Source organism: Wyeomyia smithii, chromosome 2, assembly GCF_029784165.1.
Source record: "Wyeomyia smithii strain HCP4-BCI-WySm-NY-G18 chromosome 2, ASM2978416v1, whole genome shotgun sequence".
In the NCBI taxonomy this organism is placed as follows: domain Eukaryota; kingdom Metazoa; phylum Arthropoda; class Insecta; order Diptera; family Culicidae; genus Wyeomyia; species Wyeomyia smithii.
The window spans coordinates 87,424,882-87,436,721 of NC_073695.1; positions in this window are offsets into that span (position 1 = coordinate 87,424,882).

Sequence of the window (11,840 nt, forward strand, 5' to 3'; positions counted from 1 at the left end):
CCGAACTAATCAAGTAAATGAAACCATATTTGGCATGTGAAGATTTTTGGGAGCAAAATATATTTTCATGGTGGTTTGACATCCCTCCTTCACCTGGAAGGGAGGGGTCTCACACAAATAATACACAAATCTCTGCACAACTCAAGAACTACTCAAGCGAATGGAATCAAATTTTACATGAGAAGATTTTTGGATGCAAAAAATACTTTTATGATGGTCCGACACCCCTCTTTCTTCAGAACGGGAGTGGTGCCATAAATATGAAACACAAATTTCTGCGTAACTCGAGAACTTATCAAGCAAAAAGAACCAAATTCGGCATGTGAAGGTTGGGTGAAAAATGCTTCTATGATGGTTTGACACCTATCCCTATTCTGGAAGGAGGATGGGGACTGGAAATCAGCTGAAAATGTCCGAATGTCATCCATTATGGGTATTTTTAGAATCAAGATGATGTATAAAAGCTGAAAAGCAAGGATATTTCTTTCCAATAAAACCAATTCTTTCGAACGATTTTCCTTATGAGTTTGGACGTATCCAATGTCCGATCCGTTATGTATTTGCAGACTATAAACAAATCAGAAGGTTAATCTTTGGATGTGAATAATTTCAACTTAGAGTGTTTGAAATCATTTAAATAAAGAAAAAAAATGGGCGGAACGAAACTTGTCGGGACAGCTAATTCTAAGTAAATATAACATCGCACTATGGTACAGCGATTTAGAACTTCTGAAGTGACCTAGTGTAGGTAGTAGGTTTTGGTGAATGTAACATTCGCTCACACTAGAAACTTTCCAAACACACCCAAAATTTTAAGTTACCGTTACCGTTACCGTTTTTTGGACCTCAGCGCATACATAACTCGGTCATTTCTTACCCGATTTTCAATGTTTTAGCAGTTTTGGAAAGGGAGCAAATAGGTCCTTTAGAATATATATAGGTATGTACTAATTTCACCAGAACATGTATTCGGATTTATAATTGTATAAGCACTACAAATACACTAGCGTTTTGAAAGAAAATTCAATTACGAATCAAATAGAAGTAAAGTCTTTTCGACATCTTTCTCCGCTCACTCAGGTATTCCGCAAGGCAGTCATCTCGGGCCTTCGATATTGCTGATTTACTTGAATGACGTCAATTTTCGACTTCAAGGCCCTCGACTGTCATTCGCTGACGACCGAAAACTGTTTGCAAAAGTTAAAACTCTGTCAGCTGCCGCAGCGCTCCAGGACCAGTTAATGGTTTTTGCAGAATGGTGCGCGAACAACCGCATGCAATTGAACGCTGACAAATGTGAGATATTAACATTCTCCAGAAAGCGGAGTCCACTGACTTTCAACTACAACTTATCAAATACACCTCTGCGACGCATAAATTGTGTCAAGGACTTGGGAGTATTGCTTGACTCAAAGCTAACTTTCAAACAACATATGACAGTCATCATTGACAAGGCTAGCAGAAACTTGGGATTTATTATGCGTATCTCCATAAACTTCAACGACATCTATTGTCTGAGGGCACTGTATTGCGCTTTGGTGCGCTCCAACTTAGAATACTGCGCTTCAGTGTGAAATCTCCTCTACCTGAATGGAGTCAACAGAATCGAGTCAGTACAATGAATATTTGTTCGTTTTGCTCTCAGCAGTCTTCCGTGGAACGACCCTTTGCGACTACCTAACTACGAACCGCGATGCAGGCTCATCGACTTAGATGCCCTGCAAATCTCGAGCAACCCAATATATATGTTCGACCACGCATGTTGCGAAATATCCTTTATCTTCACGTTCAGAATAGGCGAACAAATTACAGCAGCTTCAGCACGATAACCAGTCTTCAGCGCCATTTCAATCGTTACGCTACAAGCTTCGATCTCGACACCAGACGCGAGATGCTGAAGACCCGCTTTTTGACTTTAGCACGTTATTTTTAGCTGAGAATTTTTAGTATAGGAAAATCATTCGGGCCACAAGGTCTGTTGATGTAATTTTTACAAATACACTGGATTCTCTTTTTACGCGATTGATACGTGCGCGCAAAAAAAGAATCGCATAAAAAAATCGCGTAATTTCGAACAAATCACGTAAAAAAATCGCGTAATTGGAGCAAATCGCGTAAAAAAAGATCGCGTCGTTACAAAACCTTTCGCTATGTGGTAAGTGTGTGTGTGTGTGTATGTATGTCTATGTATGTGTATGTGTGTGTATGTTTGTGTGTGTTACATCTTGGTTCATAAACAACATATCCCATGTCACACTTCGCGTAATTTCAAGAAATCGCGTAAAAAATCGTGTAATTTCGAGAAAATTGCGTAGAAAAAATCGCGTAAAATAAAATTACGTAAAAAAAGTCGCGTAATAACAGAATTCAGAGTACACAAATAAACAATCCCCGTTTTTGATTTTCTTCATACTTGAAAAAAAAACCGGGTAAAATTATTCGTTACGGTTCCGAAGAAACTCACGAATTTTTCCTGTAATACAGCTCATTAGGCGGCGCACACCTTCTTCGTCTATCGTTTTGACTATCTTAATCCTCCAGATCTTCATCTGATTAATGTCTTAGACAACTTTCTCGCAGAGCGGGGGCCTAGTGTGGTTGGTAACGTCTCCGCCAACCACGCTCGACGCCTGGGTTCGAATCCCACCGCCGACATAGGTGTCGATGGTTGTGAGGTGGCGTGATCCACTCGCAACCAACCCAACTGGTCTAGATTCAATCCTAGCCGACACCGGGAGATTTTCTGAGGCGAAAAATCTCTGGGATCACGCCTTCCATCGCATGAGGAAGTAAAGCTGTTGGCGCCGGTCCGTTAATAAACGGGTCGTGAGTTAGGGTCCTGGGTGTGAAGTCGCCTCCCTGGGCGTCGGTGATTGGCCACAACAGTGGCGGAACTAGACCGACGGAAAATAAACGAGAATAAAAAAAACTTTTTCGCTGGCCTGGAGTCTTCTTTTCATGATTGCCCAGTATTTCTCAATCTCTCTCGAGGGCAGAACTGGAGGCGATTGGGTGGGTTAAGGTCTTTCTAAGGACAACTGGGACCCCTTTCTGGTATGCTTTTCTTGAACGACTTTGCTGTAGTGACGGCTCGCCAAAATTCGTTCTTGGAGACACTTTTTTTTGTACAATCCGACGTCTTTGTCTTATTTGTAACGAAAATTATCGTTTTTCTGTCAGAGCTACAAATACCCTGCCACATCGTAGAGAAAGCATTGCATATCTAGAAAAATTGGTTAGATTTATCCTGAACTTCGTAGAACAAACCATTTTTCACAACGCTTCCATATCCATCTCAAAACTTGAATCACTGCTCAATTGTTCATCTCACGACGCCCCTATATCACACTGTTAATCATGAATGAATCACATTATCATGAATGGACTTAGCCGTAGCCCGTCGTAGTAGGTTACCTAGATATCCGCTGTAGTTGTTTACGTGCAAAACTGGTAACCCAGGTATTACTACAGTGCTGTGAATTTATGTCAATTATGTCGAAATAATTCAACATATTCAGTATGATTTTTTCGTATTAACAGAAACTAATTTGGCAACTTTTGATTTTCTTCAACGCAGTGAAAACAGATGAAAATACATACAGTTGAAATTCAGGAATTATAGAAATTCATCACAAATATTTCTGCTAATTCAAGCTTGTCTTAGGAAATTTGAGGTGAACATTTAAAGATTAAAGTATTCTTAGTGTAGTGAATGTTTTTATTTAGTGATTAAAATAAAAAGTAGTCCGCTAGTGATGAAATAAACTTTCGTTCGAGTTCCGAGCAGTCGTATAAAACAATGCGCGGATTTTGTTTTCTGTAGTAAGTGATCGAATTAAATGAGTTTTCGAGCGCAGATGCCCAACTATAATATCAAATTTGGTGCTTTTAAATGAGTTTCTACTTTATGAGAAATCTAAAGTGAACTAAACAGAATCCATTCCATGGATTAGCAGGTTGGTTTAAGAAAAACATATCCGTTTTTTCCTGTTTTCAATTGTGTTTCCATGTATTATGAGATGAATATATGGGCTGAGATGAATAATGGAGCAGTTCCCCTATATTTTCGAGCATATTTGTCGGCGAAAGTAAATTTGAATTTGGCTGAAACATCCCCCGAGCCGTTGCAAAGTAAAATTTTTTACCTGGGTTTTGCCCGAAGTTAGCCTTGGCACAGATTTCATCGTCCATCAGAAAACAGCCGTCGAACATGGTCAGCACTTGATTGTATAGCTTCCGAGCTCGGATTTTGGCCACAATATTTTGTTTTATGGTCTAGGAGTTGAGTTCTTCCACGATACCGAATTTTCTGGTCAAATCATGGTCCGACAGATTCGGATTTCTTTTGATGGTCTTTAAAATCTTACCACGCAGTTTGCGGTCAACAGTTTCACTCCGATGATTGGCTAAAGGCTTCCGAATTGTCGTCCATGTTTCCTTATACCGTTTGATAACGCGCCATACGGTATTTGTGGGCAATTTCACCTGTTTAGCTAGCTTAAATGCAGACCAAAATAGATTTTTCTATTTAATAACTGTGCACTTTTTTTTCCTTTCTTTCGGTTTCCATGTTGTTTGTTTGCAAAATATGTCATTAATAAATTGGCACCACAATCTTCCGAATCCCAGAGCATAAGTGTAATTCAATTCTAAATGAGTCGAGATTAGTGGCTTTTATTTTATAGAGAATTGTCATTTAAACAAACAATCATCTTGCAACTATTTCGAAAGTTCCATTTTTCATCTTGCCAAAACAGTCAAAATATAAAAAAATCGGTTGAAGATTAACCGAGTTAAACATATAAGTGTGAGTTAATCTCTAAAAACTGTGTTTCGATAGTAACTTGAAACTTTGGAGTAATTGAAAAACTTCAAGTAAATGCGCAAGCAACACTTGACTGAAGTTACAACCTACACTAAGTCACATCAAAAGTTGTAATTGTGCGAAGGAAGTCAAAAATTCTGGTTTTCGTAAAAAATGTATAGGGTTTCGGCTTAATTATCGTCAGGTTTTACCTATTATCGTCCGGGGGGTTAAAGATGTCAAGAGAACTAGAATTTTGCAAAAAGATGCTCTGCATTATGAAGAACCATCATGCAAGAAATTAACGATTTTAGACATTATTTACCTCCTGGACGAGAATAGGTAAAACCTGACGATAATAGAGCCGATACCCTAACTTAGCCAAATATCAATCGATTTCCACACAACGACTTCCATTTGATTCATCATTGAGTATACTTTCAAAATTTTAGTATTTTTCTTACAAAATAGACGGAAAATTTCAAACAAAGTGGGAAAATTGGGTGTGAAAATCTAAAAAATTAGATTTAAACTCAAATAACTCAACATGTTTCATTGATATTAGTACAAACCTGTATACATTTTGAAAGCACTACAGTTGAATCCCTCTAAAACGACATTTTTCATAACGACAAATCTCGCTATAGCGACATTCTCGAACTGGGTGTTGCAATACTCAGTAAAGCGATTCCAAACTTTTTACCGGTAGTGTACTCTATAAAGGGATACGACTGTCTCCTTTTTAAAAATGCTAAAATATTGAACATCGGTTAATAAATGACTGAATTAAACAAATTAGATTTGGGGGTGTTACGAAAATTTCTAGTATGAGCGAATGTTACACTCAACAAGACCTACAACATACACTAGATCACTTCAGAAGCTCTTGCTTTTTTGACGTAGGACTACGTCTTTGTTTTCTATACTAGGTTACACTTTGTGAACTTGAAAATGAAACTGGCAAATGTTGGGTCAGATTTCAAACGATTATAGCGAGCGAACGACTTAATGCATCTTAGTCATTTATATTTCGTTGGATGAATAAAATGTGTAACAATTTTTTGATATAATGTTCAACATTGTTGCTTTACTGCTTAATGGTGGAAAAAGGTGAAAAGTTCCAAGATCAAGCTTTCCCATATATTTTCCTCGTTATTGGCTTGCTTCCCGAGCACAGATAACAATAACATGGACGAAATAAATTCCACTGCCTACATATTCTGACTCAACAAAGTGTTTTGGTTTGTTCCTCTTTCTCCAAGCTGTGTGGCCACGACTTAATGGCAAAAATCTCGGCTGAACTCGATACAAAAGATTGCGTGTAGAAAATTCAGCTTCAGTCTAGTTTGTCACACACACATTCTTTGCTAGCGTGTTGAGCAGTATAGTCGTTATACTTTTGCGCTGCTTTGTACGTTCCCCGTATTCTATTTTGCAAGTTTCTTTTCGCGTTGGATTTCCCGTCGAGTACCTTGGAGTATTTTCTGGATCTCGCCAAGGGTACTTCCATGGTTGGCAACAAGCCGCTCTTTCCTGTTACATAAGACGATATAACCGACAGTGACTGCGCGGAGCAGTCGACCGATGGTTTTCACCAAGTGACGAAGAAGAAGAAGAAGACAATGGACAGCCAAAATTCATCTGCTGCAACAACATCCACCGGTTCGAAACACAAACGCAAGCAGGCTTTGCCCCCCGGTTCGTCGGACCCAGAATCGAATCGGCTGCTGCAAAAAAACAAGTTTGCACTGCTGCCGGTAGAAAATGGTACCAGCGAGCCCATCGCTAAAAAAGAGCGAGTCCCCCCGCTATTTACCCCCCTCCGGGACATGCTAAAGCTACAAGCGGAGCTTGCCAATTTATCGTTTGAGCCTCTCTACAAAAAATGTAGCAAAGGCACCAAAATCCTGTGCTCCAACATGGAGGAGTACAACAGAGTGAGCGATCTACTAGCCACGCACCAGGTGCCCTACTACACGCACGACAACCCAGCAACGAAGCCAATGAAAGTGGTACTACGAAGTTTGCCAGCTTTGGCTGCATCGACAGTGAAAACCGAGCTTGAGCAGGTTGGCTTTAAAGTGGAAGCGGTATCCCCGATGAATCGTCGATCCCAAACCGTCAAGGACGACCCCTACCGAGATGAGCTGTTTTTAGTACACTTCACTAAGAGAAGCACGACTCTCGGTGCACTGCGTAACATCAAACATCTGTTCCATACCATCATCCAGTAGGAACCGTATCATCCTCAACACCGTGACGTAACCCAGTGTACCATCTTTTTGTGGTTCGGCCATGGTACACGAAACTGCAAAATGATTCCGCGTTGTGACAAGTGTGCTGGGGCGCATCGCTCTTCGACCTGCCTTCAACCTGATGACTCCGAGCCTAAATGCGTGAACTGTGACCAAAACCATCGTGCCACCAGCCGTAGCGTAGCTGCCCGAAGCGTGCGGAATTTATTCGCATTCGTAAGGCAGCGTCAACAGCCAATCAGAACGGACGTCAAAGTCTCCTTCGGCTCATACACTATATCAGTTTCCACCGATCCGGACCAGACATGTGGTCCCCGTGTGGGAGCCGCTTCCGCTCCCGAATAGCAGTCAACCGAATCGTAGCACGCCTGCTGCGAAATTTTCTGCGCAGCCCCGTCTCGCCGCCGCTGCTGCTCTCTCAAACCAAGGACCCACCCCGATTCCCGGATTGTCATACGCTGGCGTTACTTCTGGGACGTTTGCTGGTTCTACTGAAGACGACCCTCCACTATCAACAGATGAACTAGTCAAAATCATCTCCGCTGCATTCGAAATCCAGCGTAAATATGAAACCCGCAGCCAGCAGCTTGCTGCAATCGTCGCCCTAATCTCCAACAATGGACCATAAGCCCTTCGTTTTTGCGAATTGAAATGCTTGTTCTCTAAGGAACAAACACGTTGAGCTTCTCGATTTCCTTGGCGAGAAGGAGGTCGATATTGCCGTCATTACGGAGACTCATCTGAAGCCGGAAGTCAACATCCTCCTTCCGGGTTTCCAGCTGGTACGACTAGACAGGATCAGTGCCGGGGGTGGAGGAGTTGCCATTGCTGTGAGGAACAACATCAAGCGTCGCCTGCTGCCGAATTTCCAGCTTAAGACTCTCGAAGCCATCGGGGTTGAAGTCGAAACCTCCCTCGGCCCAATAATCATCATCGTAGCGTACTGTCCCAAGCAAACCACCCCCCGAGACGGTACCGCTGCGCAACTACGAAACGATCTGGCCAAGCTGACTCGGCGGCGGGCGAAGTACATCATTGCTGGAGACCTGAACGCTCGGCACGAGGTGTGGGGCAACCGAAGACAAAACAGGAATGGCATCATCCTGGCGGAAGACCTTGAGACCGGGCACTACAACATCTTGGCACCGGAGTGCCCTTCCAGAATCTCCCAGTCCGGGGTTCACTCTGTCCTGGACATATTCCTGTCCAACATGGCAATCTTCGAGGTTCCAGTGGTGTTCGAGGAGCTTTCGTCGGACCACTATCCGGTGGTGCTGACCTTAGGTGCCACTGCTGAGACAGTGGCCAATCAGCCCAGGCGAGATTACCATCGCGCCGACTGGGTCCAGTTTCAGCGTATCGTCGACGAGAACACCAACACCGACCACCCCTTGAACACTCCAGCGGAGATCGACCAGGCGTTGGACACAAGCCAGCGTGCAATTGCCGTCGCACGTGACTCGGCGGTCCCAGTACAGCAAACTCAGGTGAGTACCGCCCTCCATATCGACAGCACCACTAAACACATCATAAGGTTGCGCAACATCTATCGGCCCCAGTACCAACGTACTGGTGACCGATCCAAGAAGACCATGAGCAACCGACTGATCATGGTTATCCAGGAACGCATTCAAGATTTGCGGAACCGCGAGTTTGGCCAAAAGCTCCGCTAGATTCCACCAAACTCAAATCCTTTTTGGTCTCTAACCAAAATTTTGAAAAAGAGACCTAAACCCATCCCTCCGCTTGTTCCGTCCGGGGAGGATGAACTACTCATAACACCTGTTGAAAAGGCAAACGCGCTGGGGCAGCAGTTCGTGTCGTCACACAATTTGGGGCGAAACATCGTCAGCCCTTTCGAGCTGGCTGTTTCTGAGGGAGTTGCCATGGTCGACAATTCGAACAGTTTGGTCCCAGAGGAAGCACGACTTACGGCGGATGAGCTCATCGATCTAGCGAGGAGATCTAGGAATATGAAGGCCCCCGGCTTTGATAACACATTTAACATCGAGCTCAAGCACCTGAGTCACGGCTCATTTGCTTTTGTAGCACGTGTTTTCAACCGGTGCTGGGAGCTTGGCTACTTCCCTTCAATGTGGAAGTTAGCTAAAGTCATCCCAGTACTGAAGCCGGGGAAAGATCCTTCTATTCCTAAGAGCTATCGTCCAATCAGCCTACTCTCTGCCCTCTCCAAGCTGTTTGAAAAGTCGATCCAGAGCCGCCTGCTTTCATTCACCGATGAGAATGGTGTCCTCCCTGAGGAACAGTTTGGTTTCCGCAAGGGCAGGTCCACCATCCATCAGCTCAATCGAGTTACGAACATCATTCAGCGGAACAAGTCGGTGTCCAAGACGACAGCAATGGCGCTCTTGGACATTGAAAAGGCTTTTGACAATATGTGGCATGATGGCCTGGTGTACAAGCTGCATCGACACAATTTTCCGTTATACTTGATCAATTTCATCAAAAGCTATCTCTCGGACAGAGCCTTTCCTTGCACAATGTCTGCTCAGAGCAACTAAACATCGATGCAGGAGTGCCCCAAGGTAGTATCTTGAGACCACTCCTGTATAACATTTACACATCGGACATCCCACCTCTCCCGGGAGGTGGAGTGTTGTCACAATTTGCGGATGATACCGCTATCATGTACAAAGGTCATCCGCGCTCTGACACGCAAACTGCAAGGAGGCCTGGATGCTCTGAATGAGTACTATACTAGCTGGAAAATTGTGATCAATGTGGCCAAGACCCAGGTCATTTTGTTCCCACATTCGAGATTGTCCAGGCTTGTTCCTGCTGACTTTTGCAGGATACGGTTCGGTGGCTCCTTTATAGAGTGGTCCAACGTAGTGGTCTATCTTGGTCTGTCTCTGGACAGTCATCTGATTTTTCGGGCACATGTCGATAAGACAGTTACGAAATGCAGCATCCTCATCAGGGCATTGTGCCCCCTGATTTGCAGGAATTCGAAATTGTGTCTGAAGAATAAGATGGCTGTCTACAGACAGATCATTTACCCCACGTTGGAATACGCAGTACCAGTTTGGAAGGACTGTGCCCGGGCACACAGGCTGAGGCTCCAGCGCGTCCATAACAATATTTTAAAAAATGATCTTAAACCTTCCCCCCTGGACAAAAACAAGCGAGGTACACGAGCTCGCGAACCTGGAAACCTTGGCAGTGCAATTCGACCGGTACTGCACGAAATATGGAGGGAGGTGCACCATCTCCGAACACGCCATTATCCGCAAACTTTAGGTTAAGTTTGTAAATAGTAGAATAAGTAGGTTAAGTAGGTAGAATATTTTTAAATAATTAAATCCTGATGTTCAAACATCAAAAACAATTAAAACTATAATTAAAATATATGTCAAATGAGCAACAAAACAAAAAAATTGGGGAAAATCAAAGTTGAAATGCATTGAAGCAAAACACTTGCATTGTAAAATTATTGTAAATTACCAATTAACAAATCAGAAATACATTGAACATTAAGTCAAAAAAAAAAAAGTTTGTCACACAACAGCGAGTGGAGTATAGCTGTAAGAGGTACGCGACATTGGAAACGAGAGCTGCATACGAGTCAACTTCCTGGCACCGCGGAGCATGTTACCTTTATTTTGCACACGGCAGCAACAGTTACCATCGTACGCTGCAGGATATTTTGCTGGCACAGCTGCTGGAGGGCACAGCGGAGAGCAAATTTTATGCGCGGCCAACAAAATATTCAATACTACCGGTGGTGGTGCCGTCATCAGCGCTCTTTAGCACACATTTCGAGCTGAAGATTATGGAATCGGTTCTTATCAGAGCTATAGATGCTTGAAGATGAGAGTTATGAGATTTTTCGCAACTACTACTAGTGTAAAATTTTCATGTATTCATGCATCGTTATTTTTATGTTAACGACTGGAAATGGTTATGCAAAGGTTGGTCTGTTTTTGGCTTTCTCAGTCTTTATGAAGAAAATATACGACAATCTAGCAAAATTGCCCGACGTTTCGGCCGTTTTGGTGGCCTTTTTCAAGGGAAAACTGTATTCAACGTAAAAAGTTACTAAAAGTTACTAATAGAGTATAAAAACATAGATAGTCACTCACTTTAGTTGTGTCGTATTTGTCTTAAAAGTTGGTTTCCAACGGTCGGAAGTCTTGTATTTTGGTGGTTTGGTTTTTGCTTCGACTGCAATGAACTTTTACTCGGTTTATTCATCAGAAAACTGCGAACTTTGGTCACTTGGAAATTGGCTGTATAGTACATTAACGATCGATTTGAAATGGTGCTCAGATTATGCGGGTATTGATCATTGCGGTGAGCTACTAGGGGTGGTTTGTTGGTGTTGAGTATTGCTTTTGCGGCGGGTGTAGTTTTTGATAGTGTGTAGTATTCCAGCGTAAGCAGTGTTGATGCCATCGATATCAGTTCGGTGATTAACTGTGTTGTCTGTATTGGCAATATGACACATTTCTAGGATTGGTAGTGCCCATGTGTGCCTGCTTCTATCTATTATTTCTACCTTGGTGAGGTCGAACATGTGTTGGTGCTTGATGATGTGCTCCATCATGGATGTTTTGCCCCCGAGGTTAACCATCGAATTATCACGGCTGTTAGTAACTTTTTACGTTGAATACAGCCACCAAAACGGCCGAAACGTCGGGCAATTTTGCTAGATTGTCGTGTATTTTCTTCATGAAGACTGAGAAAGCCAAAAACAGACCAACCTTTGCATGCATCGTTAGTTTTACAATACCAACCATCAAATAAAAACGGTAGCGTTG